This window comes from Haematobia irritans, chromosome 1 (genome assembly GCF_050003625.1).
Source record: "Haematobia irritans isolate KBUSLIRL chromosome 1, ASM5000362v1, whole genome shotgun sequence".
Taxonomy (NCBI): domain Eukaryota; kingdom Metazoa; phylum Arthropoda; class Insecta; order Diptera; family Muscidae; genus Haematobia; species Haematobia irritans.
In genome coordinates, this window is record NC_134397.1 from 11,490,281 (window position 1) to 11,508,249 (window position 17,969).

At 34.0% G+C, this 17,969-nt stretch overlaps 1 protein-coding gene and 1 long non-coding RNA gene across 6 annotated transcripts in view; one reads left to right on the forward strand and one right to left on the reverse strand.

The window, feature by feature from the left end:
- Positions 1-5,744: 5,744 nt before the first annotated feature.
- LOC142237398 (uncharacterized) lies at positions 5,745-6,410 on the reverse strand. Its single transcript, XR_012722479.1, has 2 exons — positions 6,005-6,410; positions 5,745-5,936 (listed from the first exon to the last, which is right to left on the reverse strand). It is a non-coding gene; the product is annotated as an uncharacterized LOC142237398 (long non-coding RNA).
- Positions 6,411-7,096: 686 nt separating this feature from the next.
- Cad87A (cadherin 87A) overlaps positions 7,097-17,969 on the forward strand; it is a 28,906-nt gene continuing 18,033 nt past the window's right edge. The window contains exon 1 of one of the 5 annotated variants that reach the window (XM_075289214.1): positions 7,097-7,255. The gene's annotated coding sequence lies outside the window, so the exon portion shown is untranslated. Of the gene's footprint in view, positions 7,256-11,216; positions 11,439-11,478; positions 11,831-13,637; positions 13,657-17,969 lie in introns of those variants that run through there. The other 4 variants (XM_075289213.1, XM_075289215.1, XM_075289216.1 and 1 more) reach the window with 4 other exon arrangements.

Consider the following 17,969-nt stretch of genomic DNA (forward strand, 5'->3'; position numbering starts at 1 on the left):
CACGACTTCCAGTGCAACCCCTTCAGTACCCGCTCCATCAATCTTTCGAAGGTAGCCGGAGCGTTGCAGAGCCCGAACGGCATTACATTGAATTGCCAGAGACCGCCATTAACGCCAAAAGCCGTCTTTTCCTTGTCTTTCTCGGCGATCTCTACTTGCCAATATCCACTCTGCAAATCAAGCGTAGAAAACCATGTTGTTCCGGCTAGTGTGTCCAACGTGTCATCAATGCGTGGAAGCGGATAACTGTCCTTTTTGGTGACATCATTCAGTTTTCTGTAGTCCACGCAGAATCGGGTACTTCCATCTTTCTTTTTGACCAGCACAACTGGGGAACACCAAGGACTTGATGATGGCTCGATCACTCCACTCTCCGCCATTTCCTTTATGAGCTTTTGAACTTCGTCTCTTTTTGCCAGGGGAACACTTCGTGGTGCCTGTTTTATGGGCTTTTCTTCTGCGGTTTTAATTTCATGTTTCACTACAGATGTTCTTCCTTGATTTCCCTTTTCAGAAGCAAAAGCACAGGCGTTTTTCCACAACAATTGCTTGGCTTTATTTCTCTCTGACGGCGATAGATGACGTGTCCAAGCCTCGACATACGCTTCTAGATGTTTTCTCACTGCTCCATGTGTCTTTGATGAGTTGCCTTCCAAATTGACTATTGCCTCGGCTGGTGTACATTTGCCAATGTCAGAAAATTTTACAATTTGCTCGTGATTGTCAGACAAGTTCAAGACACGAACTGGTATTAGTCTCTCTTCGTTCGTTGTTACCAGGGCATTTGCTATCAAGATGTTGTTGCTTTTGTTTTCTGCTGGTTCAACAACCCACAATTGGCCGACTTCACAATCTCCATTCATAGGAACCCATATAATTGCTTCGGCATTCGGTGGTATAGACTCTGACTGGCTCGTTGTCAAACGTCTGACAGGTGTATTCTCGTCGTATCCCACGTTTACCGTTATTTCGGCATCGCACCATGTCATTACACGACGCTTCATATCCAGATTGAGGCCAAAAGCAATCATGAAATCCGCTCCAATTATAACTTCGTCTACAATATCGGCCACAATGAAATCATAAGTAACGGATTTGTTAGCAATAGTTAATTTTACGGTGACCTTTCCATATACGGTTGCGGGTTCCCCTGTAGCCGTGCGTAGCTTGACTCCAATCAGTGGTGTAACTTTTCCTTTTACTAAATCAGATCTAATGATAGACTTTGATGCACCAGTATCCAACGTCAAAGTACGCTTGTCGCCATTAATAACACCCGCAATAGTTAAATTGTTATTTTTCTGTTGAACTATTGCTATGGAGATGGTGGGGCCATCGTCTGTGGGAGCCAGCTCTTGCCCCGCTGAACTAGCTCGATTTAGTTTAAAGATGACTCACTTGACTGTGGGGTTACCTTCTTATGGCTATTGTTTAATGGAGATGGTGATGTGGACCTTGACCGTTTGCGTCGTGCTTTGCATTCTCGAGCTAGATGTCCCGGCTTATCACAGTTATAGCATTTGATCCGGGATTTATTTGCCTCTTGCTTCATTTCTTGCATTGCCTGCTTCATGGCCTCTTTCATCGACTCAATAACGGACTTTGATTCATCACACTCTGTCTCTACTTTACGTACTTTGTGAATTTGAGGCCGCGCTAGCAATCTCGCAGTCTCCTGTGCAAGTGCGAATGTTACTGTTTCAGCGAATGTAGCCTTTTGTGACGCATATGTTGCACATTTTATATCTGGGTCTCGAATTCCATTGACGAAGGTTTCAATCTTGATGCGGTCCACAAGAGGATGACTCTCACCTGGGTATGTCAAAAGCACTAGCCGCTCAACTTCTGTTGCGAAATCTTGTAGGGTTTCATTCGATTTCTGGATTCTTCCTCTCAATTCCATTCTGAAGATGTCCTGCTTGTGCTCTCCACCATACTTGCGTTGAAGTGCCGCTATTACTTCATTATAGTTATTTCTAGAAGCAGCGGGAATGCTTTGTATCACATCAGCAGCATTGCCCTTTAATGCCAATAGAAGTTCAATTGCTTTATCATCGTCATTCCACAAATTTCTACAAGCAACCATTTCGAATTGGAATTTGAAGACATCAAATGACGTTGAGCCATCGAAAACAGGAGTTTTGATTTTTGAGCCCTCGATGACGCGCACTGGACCACCTTTAATTTCCAGCTCTGACATTTTTTTCTCGATGTGCAGAAACTTCTCATCATGAACCATAATTTTCTCATCCACGGAAAGAACTTTCTTATCCAATTCCACAATTTGATTTTCTATATGGTCCACACGTTTCTCCATGCCTTCAGAAATTTGTTGCAATTTTTCGTTGACCATTCTAGAATTTTCGTCGAATTTTTCTTCCAATTTTCTAGAATTTTCTTCCATTTTTCTAGAATTTTCTTCCATTTTTCTAGAATTTTCTTCCATTTTTCTAGAATTCTCATCCATGATTTTTCTAGAGTTTTCTTCCATCATTTTGCTCAAAACATTGAGCATTGATGTGTAATCCACAACACTCGAAGCCACAGATGGAGTTTCTACACTGCTTGTATTGACGAGTATTGATTCATCAATGTCCTCCTTATAATCAAACTCATGCGTCGCAATGTCCATATTACGCCGTTCAAACTCTTCCAGTTGACGCTTTTGAAGCTGGGCCTTATTGCCTGTTGTCGGCAGCTCCAGTTTGCTCAATTCCTTTTTTAAGTCTTCCACACGAAGCTCATTAAACTTCATTGTAGATTGTTTTTTTCGTTATCCCACTTCTGACACCAATTGTTACGTTTTTATATTTAGGCGTTTTTAATTACCCGACAATTAAAACACAGTTCTTTTAAATAACGGCAATCTACAATTTATTTACTATGACTTCACACTTTACAATTCGTTCACACTGAAGTTATTCGTTTGACGCTTTAATTAAGACTGACTCGTTAGCAGCATGCGAGCGCTTTTATATATGACGGTGTGGCAATACGAGAACATTCTGGTAGCACTACAATATTCTGGCAACGCCAGAACATTCTTAGACAATGCTAGAAGGATCTACGACCATTAAGTAATTCGTCTGGTGGCTGCCAAACACATACACACTCACATAGATATATGCTCGCATTACTACAACAACAATGACAATAGACAATGAGATGAAATGAGAAAGCAAAATAACAAAGCAAAGGGGTTGTTATTCTATGAGAGAGTGAGAACTAACATTTCGGTAAGCAAACAAAAGAACATAAAAGAAATTCAGGAAAATACTAGAAAATGAATGGATGATTCCAACAAGTGATAGCGAAATTTTATCGTTACAATTCTAAATTTTAAATTAACGGAAACTAATTTAAATAAACTTATATCTATAATTATCAAATTCGTAACAATATGAAGCAGATAAATTAATTCAATTCATGCGCAGTTTCTTGTTCCCCTAGATTTCGGCAAGACTTTACAGGAATATTTTGGTTTTAATTTATAATTTTGATTATTTCAGGAAAAGTAATCGCGAAAATAAAGTGATTTTCAACTCGAAAACCGAACATAGTACCCACCTTAAAAGCCGGTACTATGTTCATTCTTGTGAAAAATTTTTATTTCGCACATAGAAAGCGGTGTTTATTTAGGTAACTTGGAGCGCTATTTTACAGGGAGCGATATTGAATTAAGTTGGTGGTTGCTGCTTATTATTACAAAATTAACATTTTATTTTCCTTGGGCAATTGATCTGCTACTCCTTTGATCCTTTGTATAGTTTCGGAACAAAAATATAATCCGTGTTTGTGTTATAAACCCACACAAATAGTTTTAATAAATAAATTATTTCTTAATTCACATTGCAAATGGCGTCATGCTATAAACGTCAGTTTTTCAACTCGAAAAAAACAAAGTACCACAAATGGAAAAATTTCGCTAGTTTTTCGCATTTTTTTAATTTTGTATGGAGTTTCAACTCGAAAACTGAACAGAGTACCGGCCTTAAAATCCGGTATTATCCCTGCCAGCATTTCAAAGTTCCATGTCATCCTCATCGCTATCACAGACTCGTAAATGACAATACAACAATCTTACAAAAAGTACAAAATAGATAGAATTTTGAATTGGTGTAAATTGAACCATTTACCTCTCAATATATCAAGGGGTCCATTTAACTTTTTCTAAAAGATCGTCCATTTTAAGCTTTTATTATTCTATAGATAGTCAAGTTTTGGAAAAGGTGGATAAAAATCTTGATTTAGGTGTAATGTTCGATTCAAAACTTTCTTTCAATTTGTATATTGATTATGTTTTACCTAAAGGCCGGTACTACCCTGCCAACATTTTTTGAATTTGGGGGCGCTTCTGAGAATCCCCACTACGTCGAAAACAGTCGTATACGATATCCAAAACTCCTCGGAAAAGCGCCGTCACTATTGAGAAGTTGTACCACGCCAAGTTACTACAAAAAAGTATCGCATGAGTGCATTTATTAGGTGCCCTTCTGGATACATTTAGAAGGACGCCAATAAGAGCCCCTTTAAACAATCAGACAAAGTGCATTTTAAGCTACACCCAGAGAAATGGTTGGTTGCAATTCGATAATTACAATGAGGAAATGATGTCAGTAACTTATTTTTTGTTACAAGAACAATGTTTTGATTATTTTCCCCATTATACATTCAACACGACCATAAAAAAGTTCACAGGATCAAAACGAAATTCCCATAACCATTCAATTGGTTACAATAACCAATGCCGATAAATTTGGTTTTATGCTGCATAAAATTGTTGAGCTAACTACCAGCATAGTGAGACCTACATCATGGGAGTCATCAAATGGTTGGTACAACCAAAAGTTGAGTATACTAATAGAATCTTAGTTCAATTATAGGACGGGCGTAAGGTAGTTGTTGCAACAAATAAATATTTATATCAACATCGACATGGTAAATGGTATGACGCTACAAAATTTGCAAAACGGGGAACAGCATTTACTTGATAATAGTCCGCAATACATTGAATAAAGTTTACCCCATACAAAAGAAGTTGCCTTAAGGTAAGTATCGCACCGATTTATAAAAAAGGAATATTACAAAAGTTTCCATAAAAATTGCAGGCTTCATACACCAACAAACACAAATACTTTTTACGGCAAGCGAGCTTTTTTTATTGTATTAAGAATACAGGAAGAGTCTAAGTCGATCTGTATTTATATCTAGAGGCTTAAGGAAGAAATTTCTGGCAAGTATATATTGAATTAGGTTCTGTAGTTTGACCACATAATTGCAACCAAATAACCATCTGTCATTGGTATACAAACATTACCTATAACAAATTGTAAATTGTAATGTAAATTGATCTCACCTATATGTAGGTCAAAAGCCTTTGTTGTTAGCACCTTTTGTATTTATTTTCGTAGTTTATTATGATTGTAAATCTTGTAATAAATTAATAAAATCTCAATATAATCTGACCTTTCATTTGATATTGGAATTTGGTTAGGATAATAATAGAGAAAATCGTGGGCGGTTGCACCAACAAACAAAACAATTAATATGAAATTGCGACAACCAATGCAAAGTTGATCCAACATACTACCATGTAGTTACAATTGCCAAATGTTAGTTGTGATGACAGATATCATTGATAGTTGCTGGAACCACCTGCTTTCGGTTGGCAAATAATTCGGTTGAGGCAACGAATTTGTTTTCTGGGTGTAGTTGTAAAAGAATCATTGTGGTCAAGTAAAACATGATTTTTTAGATGTTTATTAATTTTATTAAACATTTATAAATTCTCAAAAATATAACATTTATATGACTATCACATCACATTTAACATATGTTTATGCATTAATAAAAGATTGATGTTGAGTTACAAGTTGCAAGTTACATGTTGTAGCGTCTATCAGCCAGTGCTTTTATTCCCAATGGAGGCAGCGTGTCTGGAAAAATATTTGAAAAACTATCACTTTATTCCATTTGGAAAATCAAAAATTGTTCACCAATATACTTTTCACAATTTTAAGCGAAATAGCTATGTTTTCAGCACTTCATTATCGTTTTTATTTAAATAAATTATAAGAAGCTAGTTGTGCTTGGTGTTTCACAAAATATAAAATGGCTCTTGTAACAATAGTGATGGCAAAATACTTTCATGCGAATAGTGATGGCAAAATACTATCACAGTTGGCGATTGTTGCAGTGTAACTTACGAGTCTGTGGTAGCGATGAGGATGAAATGGAACTTTGAAATGCTGGCAGGGTATGTTCATTCTTGCGAAAAAATTTTATAGAAACCATTATTTCGCACATAGAAAGCGGTGTTTATTTAGGTAACTTGGAGCGCTATTTTACAGGGAGCGATATTGAATTAAGTTGGTGGTTGCTGCTTGTTATTACAAAATTAACATTTTATTTTCCTTGGGCAATAGATCTGCTACTCCTTTGATCCTTTGTATAGTTTCGGAACAAAAATATAAACCGTGTTTGTGTTATAAACCGACACAAATAGTTTCAATAAATAAATTATTTCTTAATTCACATTTCAAATGGCGCCATGCTATAAACGTCAGTTTTTCAACTCGAAAAAAATAAAGTGCCACAAATGGAAAAATTTCGCTAGTTTTTCGCATTTCTTAATTTTGTATGGAGTTTCAACGCGAAAACCGAACAGAGTACCGGCCTTAATGCGCTTTACACACTATCAGTTATTCCGGACGACAGTGCTCGTGCCGAACATATCCCATAAATTGTGCACATTATAAGTTAAGTCCGAAGGCATAATCGATACTGCTGCAGGTTTATGGGATCGATAACACATTTACCGATTATTTAGTCATCGCCGACAAGTCGTATCGATCCGACACACTGTAAGATTCATTACAAACACTGACTTTTCGTCCGGAATAACTGATAGTCTGTAAAGCGCGGAATAAAGTAACGGCGAACGGTGCATAATCGCCTATTGACAGTAATGTGTTCAAAAGCTGTGTTCATTGTGAAAATATTTTCTTGGTATAGTGGCTACACCTAAAAACTATCCACAAAGACTCAATTCGGAACTTGGCAATCATTCTTTGTGTTTACATTTGTTTTTTTTTTTTGGTAGTTGGAGAGGGAATATTTACGCTGCAACAAGTGATCAGTATATATTCAAAAATTTTACTAGTCGTAATCTATGTGTAAAAAGTGTAGTTAACGAAATAATATTAAATAAATTATGTGAAAATTTAAACAATAAAAATTGAAAGAAAAAAAACATGTGAGTTGTAAATTCATTGATGCTGCTCTCATCTGGTATATAGCTATGTATGAGTTCATCTTTCTTCTTTGTATTGCTCCATAATGGGAGCACGAAAAAATATGTTAATGTGCTTTTGATATTACGAATATATTTACGATATTTTAATGTAAACAGTGAGTGAAATCTTGGGAAGCAATAAATTAAATGTGAGAGTGAATATTTTTGTGGCGCCTGCGCCTGCGTAGCAATATGAAAGTATCATTTTTATATTTTGGTATTGCATTTGGAGTCGGATCCTCTCTTTCGTTGGTTGTAGGCAATAGTTAATGGAAAACCGGCGCAGCGTTGAAATTATTTCGTTTGGTGACCTTTATTACCTCTTTATTTAATTAACGTCGTTGATAAACGAGCAAATTGATGAAATCATATTTACCATCCGCATTGTCGTCGCATCTTACCCGCCCACCATCAGTGTGCATTCTGAACATTTACATTGGCCAGTAGTTCTTAATTAGTCACCCTGGGCTCATGTACAAAACAAATTCAAACTTTTCACTGATTTGGTTTCCGATGCGAAAGCAAGTATATGACGTTTAGTTTTCAAAAATTAAGCTCTCTATATTTCCTCGTTTTTCAAATGTTTTGTTATATCCTCTACCATTGTACCATTGTCATTCCGTTTTATATATTGTTTGTAGTGTAGTGAAATTCCGAGTAGATCTTGCCATGGCCGCTCGTAGTTAGTATTGATGTAGGGTTAGGTTACACCCAAAGAAATTTGTTTGTGGAAATATCTGCTAAAACAGCAAAACGGCTGCCGATATTGTACAAAGATTCATTGTTTACTGAAATTGCAGACATTATCTGCTGTTGTTTGTTTGAGACTTTCGTATTATAATAAATTCAAAAACCTGATTTTTTCTCGAGTTAAGACATATCAGTATTTATATCGAGTTGATATATACCTAAAATTATGTTTGGTTTTGAAAATCCTTCGTGTAGGTCATGAGATTCAAAGCCGACATCATCACCGACTGTTGTTGCAGAACTTGTGTATGAGTGTAAGTAATATGTAAGGTTATCATTCGGTCCATTGTAGCAACACAGTCGGTAAAATGTTATATTATCAATGAGTGCTGCCCCATTCTATGTTTGGCCCAATGACCAAGAACCTGCTTTTCATAGGCGAGTTCAAACCGCATTTCACATTCAAATGAAAACACTTAGAGAAATTTTAAATAACTTTTTGATGTTCGGTCGTACATATAACACAATTTGCCCATATCGGTTCACATTCCGTATTAAGCGATCACTAGGTTTGAGTTTTCGTAAGTTTGTGTGTAATTACCTAATTTAAATTGATTGATTATGGACGACTCTTTTTGGTCGAATATTTTACACAATCAATGGTGAAAATAATTTAATTATCTATTTTTCCCTACTGGAAAAAAGTACCTTACGTTGGAATTATCCCCCCTGTTCTGGTTTACGAATTCGCAAAACCCAATTTTTTCCGCAACCGCTAGTTTCCAAGTCACAATGATATATAATACGAAATTTTTACATACTGTTCTTATGGATAAGGAAATTAAATGGAAGAAATTTCTTGTCAAAATATGATATGTTTCAGAATTTATTGACAGTTAAAAATTTTGCAAATAAACCAGAACATGGGGGTATGCAAGGCAGATTTAGTAAGGTAGTTTTAGTATTACAAAAACCAAAATGTCAGTCGCCATATTGAAACTCAGTCAAATTGAATTAAATTTCTCACTTGTTGAACAATATGTTCAAAAAGTTGGAAATTTAAAATAGAGAAAATCTGGAAATGATCGATGTATGCTTCGAAATATGATACGGTATACAAGAATAATTGAAGTAATTCTTACCATCAATTATGAGGATAATTTATTTCTATACTTTTCTGTCATAAATTTAAAGCAAATTGAAAATTCAAAATTTTTGGTATAAAATAATTTTATTTTCAATTTTAATTTGTCACAATTGTCTATTAAACATTGGCGTAGCTAGCAACATTTTCGTAGGGGGTAAAAGCTACGATGTGTGCTCATTGTGAAGATAACTCAAAAAGAGAAAAAATAAATTCTTATAGATGGGAAGAAACCATAATATTTAATTCAATGATTGGAGTCCGAGAGTATCTCGTATTTTTCGTTATAAGAAAAATAAATACTTGGGATTTGCGGTTTCGAATATCGAAACATGGGGATTTTTTTTGCTACTTTTTAATACTTTTGGAAAAAATATTAATTTAATAATTGTTTGATTGGTGTTGATGATTGATACCATCATTCCCCGTATATCATTAAAAAATTATTTGGATTAATATTGCTTTGAAGACAAAAAAATGAATTTTTCTTTGTAGCAATGAAATTTGCTTAATTTTATGTATCCATATTTGCCAGTTTTTAAGAAAAAATATGCGACATCTTAAAATGAAAGATACTTGTTATGCCATTTGGAGCTGTAAGTCTCTTACAGTGTGACTGGGTAATGCATTCGAACTGCTCGACTTGGATCCTATTAAAAATAAAAGCTTTGTTAAATGTAGAATCATGGGGATTTTTCCTAAGAAAAAATACATTTTTGGAAGAATACAATCACCTTTTTGGAATTATTCTAAAGTTTGTTTCTTGAAATTTGAAAAAGATTAGAATGCTGGCAGACTTAGATAATGTGGCACTGGCAAATGAGGTGATCTAAAAAAAGATATCAATTTACAGATAGTTCGGACAGTTAACTGTAGACATTTCGGAGAATTGGCAGACATTAATTTTGCTTAACTTTTGTTATTAAACAGCCTTAAGAAATGGATTGGAAAACATTAAAAATTAAAAAAGAAATAAATAAATAAATAAAAAAAAATAGAAATAAAAATATAAACAAAAACAAAAAATATATTATAAAAAAAAATAAAAAATAGAATAATAATAAATAAATAAAGTAAGGTTTTATTAGAGCTTAATTATTAGAACTAAATATTTATAATAAAAATTAAATACGTAAATTGCAAAAAAAAAAAAAAAATCACATTTTGTAGTAATGATATTTTAGTAGTAATAAGTTCTTTGTTATCCATTGTTTAGTAGTTTTTCTCACTTTGCTTTCTAAATCACTAAAATAGTTTTTTATTTCATTTTTTTTATTCTTTGTTCTTATCTTTTATAATTTATTACTGTTAGTTTTTATTCCAATTTTTATTTTGTTATTTTTGGTCAAATTTTTAGATATTTAAAGTTACTTTTGTAGTCTTTTTTATAACCATTTTATATTGGCCTAAAGGCTTGTTTATTTTCACAATAAATATAAATAAATAAAATAAATAAAATAAAAGTTTTCGTATAAAATTAAGGCGCACCAAAATTACAAAGTCTACTGTAGCTAATTGAATATAACTCTTAAAAGTATTTAAGGGTGAGAGTATTGAGATGCCACAATTATTTAACTGCCCCCAATTGCTATTTGTTTTACATCTGTTATTTGACTGTGCTATTTTTTTTCTTTGACCCTGAAAACGCATTGAGAAGACGTGTTTAAATCATAAAAATAACAGCAAACGAAAAGTCATTCAACACTCTTTTGATGTACATATACAACATTATAATTACAAGCCGAGTATGTATGTGCATAGTAATAATTACAAATTACCCATTGACATACATATTTATTTGCATTTTACAATATCTTCACAATCGCAAAAATGAAATTTTTCAAGACCCGAAAAAAAAATGGAAGAGGACAAGTGCCGCTATTCTATGTAGAAAATTATTCTAAATTATTTTGGTTTGCTTTCCCAACTCTTTATTATTTATACAGACAAGCTTAATGACTTTTTTTAAAGGTTTCTTCTGTTGTGCCGTTCCACCAACTACTCAACCAGTCATCATCATTATCACCATTGGCCAGAGAAAGACCAAGATTGGATTGCGCTCTGTTTGTTTGGTTTTTGGTTGCTCAACTTTAGTTGCCTTTACGCTCGCCAACTGTGTGAACGCTTGATCGCTTAAGCTAGCTGTTAGCTCGAAACGGGTTTAAATTTTATACACCGTAAGATAAAAATCCAAAAACAACAACAACAATAACAAAACTAGAAATATCTTGAGTGTCTTAAAAAGACTGAAGAAGGCTGGTGTGGTAGAAACGTAAAAAATCTAAGTGAATAGACCAAATTTCTCATCCGGTACGTGTGCGCGATTCTGTGTGTGTGTGATTTTACTACAACCATGTGAATAATGTTTTTGGTCTTTATTAAGCCCCACCAGCTTCCAACAACTAACATCATCTTAAAAGTTATAAAAATCAACTCGATTAGCAAAGAAAGAAAACTTTTCAATATTTTGCGGTGAATGAATTGTGGAGATATCTAAAGAACATTGGACAATGACGTTCATTTTTTTTTAAATCATTGAAAGACCAAAACGGGAAAAGAGTACAATAAATTGTATAATTCTCGTTTATTTATCTAACGAAATTTCTAATTGTCGTACTTAACACTTGTCTATGTCATACCATTGTTGTCCAATTGTGTGGACTGGACCATTCATTTAGTTTTTTATTGAACAAACAATAGTGGTAAACACAAATTCCATTTTACATAACTCTTTTTCCATTTATTTGAAAGAAAAATACAAAAAAAAAACTCAAAAAACTTCAGATGCAGTCGTCACTTCAAAGACCAGTTTAGCAACTTCAGTTACTATATAAACACATACCACATATACTTATAATAATTTTATCCAGATTGTTTTGGGTTTCTTTTTTTTTGCATTTTCAAAATCCAGTTTCCCCTGCAGAAAATTTTTCCAATTAATGCCACGACCTTACAGCTGATGATAGAAGATTTGGATATTACAAGATTCAAGTATTTATCTTATGGATTTCTTGAGACCAGATACAGCATTGAAATTCAAATAACTGAAGTTTCTTGCGGCTTTACTATAGCTACAAAATGTTGGTGCTAACAATCTTTTGTTTACGTTTTGATATGAATAAATTGCATAAAATTTTGTACATCTCAAAAGTTCTATGAATCACGTACAAAATTCTCGTTCATCAAAATATAATGTTGAAGGTTAAATAATATTTTATTTTTTCTGGAATATAATAATGAGGAAAGTGAGAACGGCGCTATATTCGGCCAGATCGAAGATACCCTATACGTCCATGTATGGTGTAGAGTTATTAAAAAATTGGAATTATTCAAATGTCCAAGCCGGGTTTGGTTCTTTTTCATCAAAATACTACTTTAAGTTTGCTATACATTGCAAGGATGAGGCGACAAGATTTAAAGCGATGGGGAAGAGGAATAAGACAAAAAAGTAGATGAACCAAAAGAGGATAGGGGATACTATTTACTAGACATTGGTACACGATAATACAGTCGACTAGACACACGATCATACACTCACTCTCTAGTGATCGGCCAGATCGAAGATACCCTATACGTCCATGTATGGTGTAGAGTTATTAAAAAATTGGAATTATTCAAATGTCCAAGCCGGATTTGGTTCTTTTTCATCAAAATACTACTTTAAGTTTGCTATACATTGCAAGGATGAGGCGACAAGATTTAAAGCGATGGGGAAGAGGAATAAGACAAAAAAGTAGATGAACCAAAAGAAGATAGGGGATACTATTTACTAGACATTGGTACACGATAATACAGTCGACTAGACACACGATCATACACTCACTCTCTAGTGAGTGTATGATACCGTAATAATAGTTATTGGATAATTGACGGTCACAAAAAGGTAACAGTAGTACTTTAATTGTGGAGAAATTTATGGGTTTGGGTAGTATTCGGGGTGGACCTAGATACCGGGATTCTGTTCCGCCTGCCTGGAATATATCAAAAGGTTCACCATAAAGAGAATATATTCACCATATACCCATAATCCGACAATCTACCTCAAAAACAATTCTACAAGAACCCAAAACCTCATCGCCAACATCAAATCCTGCCTTGGCCTATTCAAAGACGCCAAAAGGTTCAAAATCTCCTGACAATTCAGAACCTAGCCAGGCATATACGAAATTTCCTAACTTAAATGTTTTAAATTCACCTGATACTTTTAAGAAAAATTCTTCAAATCCACTATACAAGACTTAATTGTATTACATTTTAATTTCATAAGTATATAATTTCATTCTAAGCATTGTTCCCTTTGAATGTGCATAATTTATTGACTTTTTAAATTAATTTTTTATGGTTCCTGTTCTAAATGTCACCATACTTCAATGGAATATTCGGGGCTTTCTGAATAATAAATACGCCCTTGAGCTTCTCGTCGCCTTACATCGCCCTGACATCATAGTACTTCAGGAAACACATATCACTTTACAAGGCATTTCATCACAAGGAATACACATACTCTAAGTCAGGAACGGTGATTTTCGTAAGTAACGGTTTGAATGTATCGTAACACTCCACCTCCTCGGGCGATCTACTTTTTCAGACGGTGACTGTCGACTTTTGCAACCCTTTGTAGATCACCAATATTAACAAGGAATGTGACCTTAGGGTTAGTCGGGACATTGTCTGTCAGGTGGGCGGTTTTGCCGTGGGTCATCGACTTGTTCTCGGAATTTGAATGCTCAGAACACACTTTGGGGTTCGACTTTTACCTCGCGTAGTGGTGAGCTTTGGGAGAATAATTAGATTAGAATTAGATTAAATATTTCATGCCTCAATTAAATTTTTATTAAGAAAAACAATTAAAGTTTTATTTGGAAAAATATTGGTGAGATTTTTTTCAAAAATTCTACAGTAATTCGGAATGTATATGCACATTAGTGTTAAATAATAAATCATCATAAGAGAAAAGTTCATATAATTAAAAACAAAATTATGGTGAAAAAATTATATAAATAAATAAGATTCCTTAGACAATTTTATAGACCCATGCATATCTCTTTTATGAGCCATAAAACTCATTGCTACCAATGAGGTATGCAGGGGAAATTTTCACGTAGAGAATGTTCTGTATCCTTTTTCGAGGTAAAAAATTAACATTATATTCAAAAAAATCAAAAGTCAATAAGACGAATTTGTTAAAAATCGAAATGGACATTACTACTTCTTTTGACTTTTGTATACCTAACATGATGATTATATTACAATAATGTGTTGTGAAAAGAATTTCAATATTTAATTGTCACGCAAATAAAAGAACAAAGAGAGATAGAAGAGATAGGACGTGTTTGTGATTGCTCTGTTTAAATCATAGCTGTTTAATTGTTTATAAACATTAAACATACACCTTTATTGCACTATTTAATAAAGTTCTGATATAACTTTCACAATAAAGACTGTTGGTGCGAATAAATATATCTAACCAGAAAAAATGAAATAATTTATCAAAAATATATTGTTTGTGTTGTGTACTTGTGCTGGATACAAGAAAATACTAAAACGACAAATACAAAAACAACATAAAATAAAAATCTCTGCAAAACAAAGAGCAATAGAATGGAGAGAATGGAGAAAATACAAATTCAAGCTGAACAAGATCAGCTATTATCGGAGATAATAAATAATAACAACAAACTACATGACGAACTCGTAGATAAACTAACGGCAGTTTCGAAAAGAGAGAGAGGAATCATCAAAGACGGAGAGTATCTCCAAAACTCCTCGTCTACGTAATGTGGATTCTGATCAACTGTTGAAACCATAGACCCTATAATACATAGATGAGCCATGGGTGTCAAACTATGTTTGACAGTTCCGAAGATTAAGAATAAACGAAAAAAATAACAGCACGCTTACAATCTCTTTCGTTTCCCTTTTTGTAGTTTGCCAATTTTACACAAAATTATACCGTTTAAGATGCACTAAATTAATATATTAAATGTTCATATTTGAACAAAAATTGTGACCAAAACCGCGAAAATACGAAATTTAATTTTGAGCAGCATTGCTCTTTACGAACAACACAAAGGTTAGGTTAGGTTAGGTTATGTGGCAGCCCGATGTATCAGGCTCACTTAGACTATTCAGTCCATTGTGATACCACATTGGTGAACTTCTCTCTTATCACTGAGTGCTGCCCGATTCCATGTTAAGCTCAATGACAAGGGACCTCCTTTTTATAGCCGAGTCCGAACGGCGTTCCACATTGCAGTGAAACCACTTAGAGAAGCTTTGAAACCCTCAGAAATGTCACCAGCATTACTGAGGTGGGATAATCCACCGCTGAAAAACTTTTTGGTGTTCGGTCGAAGCAGGAATCGAACCCACGACCTTGTGTATGCAAGGCGGGCATGCTAACCATTGCACCACGGTGGCTCCCGAACAACACAAAAGCATATGCACAAAAATTAATGTTTGGGACTGACTCTGAAAATTAATTTTTGGAATTGACACATTTTTTTTTAAGTGAATAGTGAATCATCTAATAATATGCCTTGCAAATAACAACCCCACCATATAAGACCATTTATCGTAACAGGTTGATAAGTCCCCGGTCTGACACATAGATGGCGTCGCTAGTATTAAATGCATATTACTTTTATATAGTACCAACCTTCAAATGATTCTTGTCAAAATTTGACGTCTGTAAGTCAATTAGTTTATGAGATAGAGCGTCTATTGTGAAGAAACTTTTGTTATTGTGGAAAAAATGGAAAAAAAAGGAATTTCGTGTTTTGATAAAATACTGTTTTCTAAGGGAAAAAATACGGTGGAAGCAAAAACTTGGCTTGATAATGAGTTTCCGGACTCTGCCCCAGGGAAATCAACAATAATTGATTGGTATGCAAAATTCAAGCGTGGTGAAATGAGCACAGAGGACGGTGAACGCAGTGGACGCCCGAAAGAGGTGGTTACTGACGAAAAGATATCACGTAAAGATATCAAAGGAACGTGTTGGTCATATCGTTCATCAATATTTGGATATGCGGAAGCTCTGTGCAAAATGGGTGCCGCGCGAGCTCACATTTGACCAAAAACAACAACGTGTTGATGATTCTGAGCGGTGTTTGCAGCTGTTAACTCGTAATGCAGCCGAGTTTTTCCGTCGATATGTGACAATGGATGAAACATGGCTCCGTCACTACACTCCTGAGTCCAATCGACAGTCGGCTGAGTGGACAGCGACCGGTGAACCGTCTCCGAAGCGTGGAAAGACTCAAAAGTCCGCTGGCAAAGTAATGGTCTCTGTTTTTGGGAGGCGCATGGAATAATTTTTATCGATTATCTTGAGAAGGGAAAAACCATCAACAGTGAATATTATATTTATTGTTATTGGAGCGTTTGAAGGTCGAAATCGCGGCAAAACGGCCCATATGAAGAAGAAAAAAGTGTTGTTCCACCAAGACAACGCACCGTGCCACAAGTCATTGAGAACGACGGCAAAAATTCATGAATTGGGCTTCGAATTGCTTCCCCAGCCACCGTATTTTCCAGATCTGGCCACCAGCGGCTTTTTCTTGTTCTCAGACCTCAAAAGGATGCTCGCAGGGAAAAAATTTGGCTGCAATGAAGAGGTGATCGCCGAAACTGAGGCCTATTTTGAGGCAAAACCGAAGGAGTACTACCAAAATGGTATCAAAAAATTAGAAGGTCGTTATAATCGTTGTATCGATCTTGAAGGGAATAATAAAAACGAATTTTGACAAAAAAAATGTACTTTTCTTTGTTAGACCGGGGACTTGTCAGCCAACCTGTTATACCAACTGGAAACAAAAACAATTTCCCAGACTCGACTATAATGATTCAACTAATAAGCCCATTTTTTTTAAATAATTTTCTGAAAACAATTGCTAAGTTTAAAAAAAATACCAAAAGTCCATTGCGTCTTCATCATATTGGTTTTGAGTCAGCCAATGTAATATATGTAAACGAGAATCTTACTGCAACAAATTTCAAAATTTTTCAAGCAGCAATAAGACTTAAAAACAAAAAGCTATTTCATCGGCTTTTTCATACCGTGGACTGATTTATATCAAATCGTCACCGGAGGATGACGGGATAAGAGTTGATGACATTAAACCAGTTTTTTTTGTCCTGCTAACTCTAATGCCTAAAGTAATGCTTTCGATTTTTAATTCATTATTTATACTATATTTTATACATAAACATATTGGAAAAAAGTATCAATACCACTTGTCAAAATCCAAAAATGAGTTGCAAAAATGTATTATACATGTCCTTGGGGACATAATGTTTCCATGACGGATTACGAAACATGTTGCATATACTAACTAAACAAAAAATGTGGACTAAATATATGTCACATAAATACTCAAAGCTTATCAAGTAAAATTGACGAATTCAAATATATTTTCGAAAATTCAGATATTGACATAATATGTATATCGGAAAGGTGGTTTACCAAGTATGTAGCTGAAGGTTTCATATACGTAGCGGGATATAAATATATGTATATGTATATATGTATATATATATATATATATATATATATATATATATATATATATATATATATATATATATATATATATATATATATATATATATATATATATATATATATATTATATATATATATATATATATATATATATATATATATATATATATATATATATATATATATATATATATATATATATATATATATATATATAATATATATATAATGTTTCCATGACGGATTACGAAACATGTTGCATATACTAACTAAACAAAAAATGTGGACTAAATATATGTAGCTATATATATATATATATATATATATATATATAT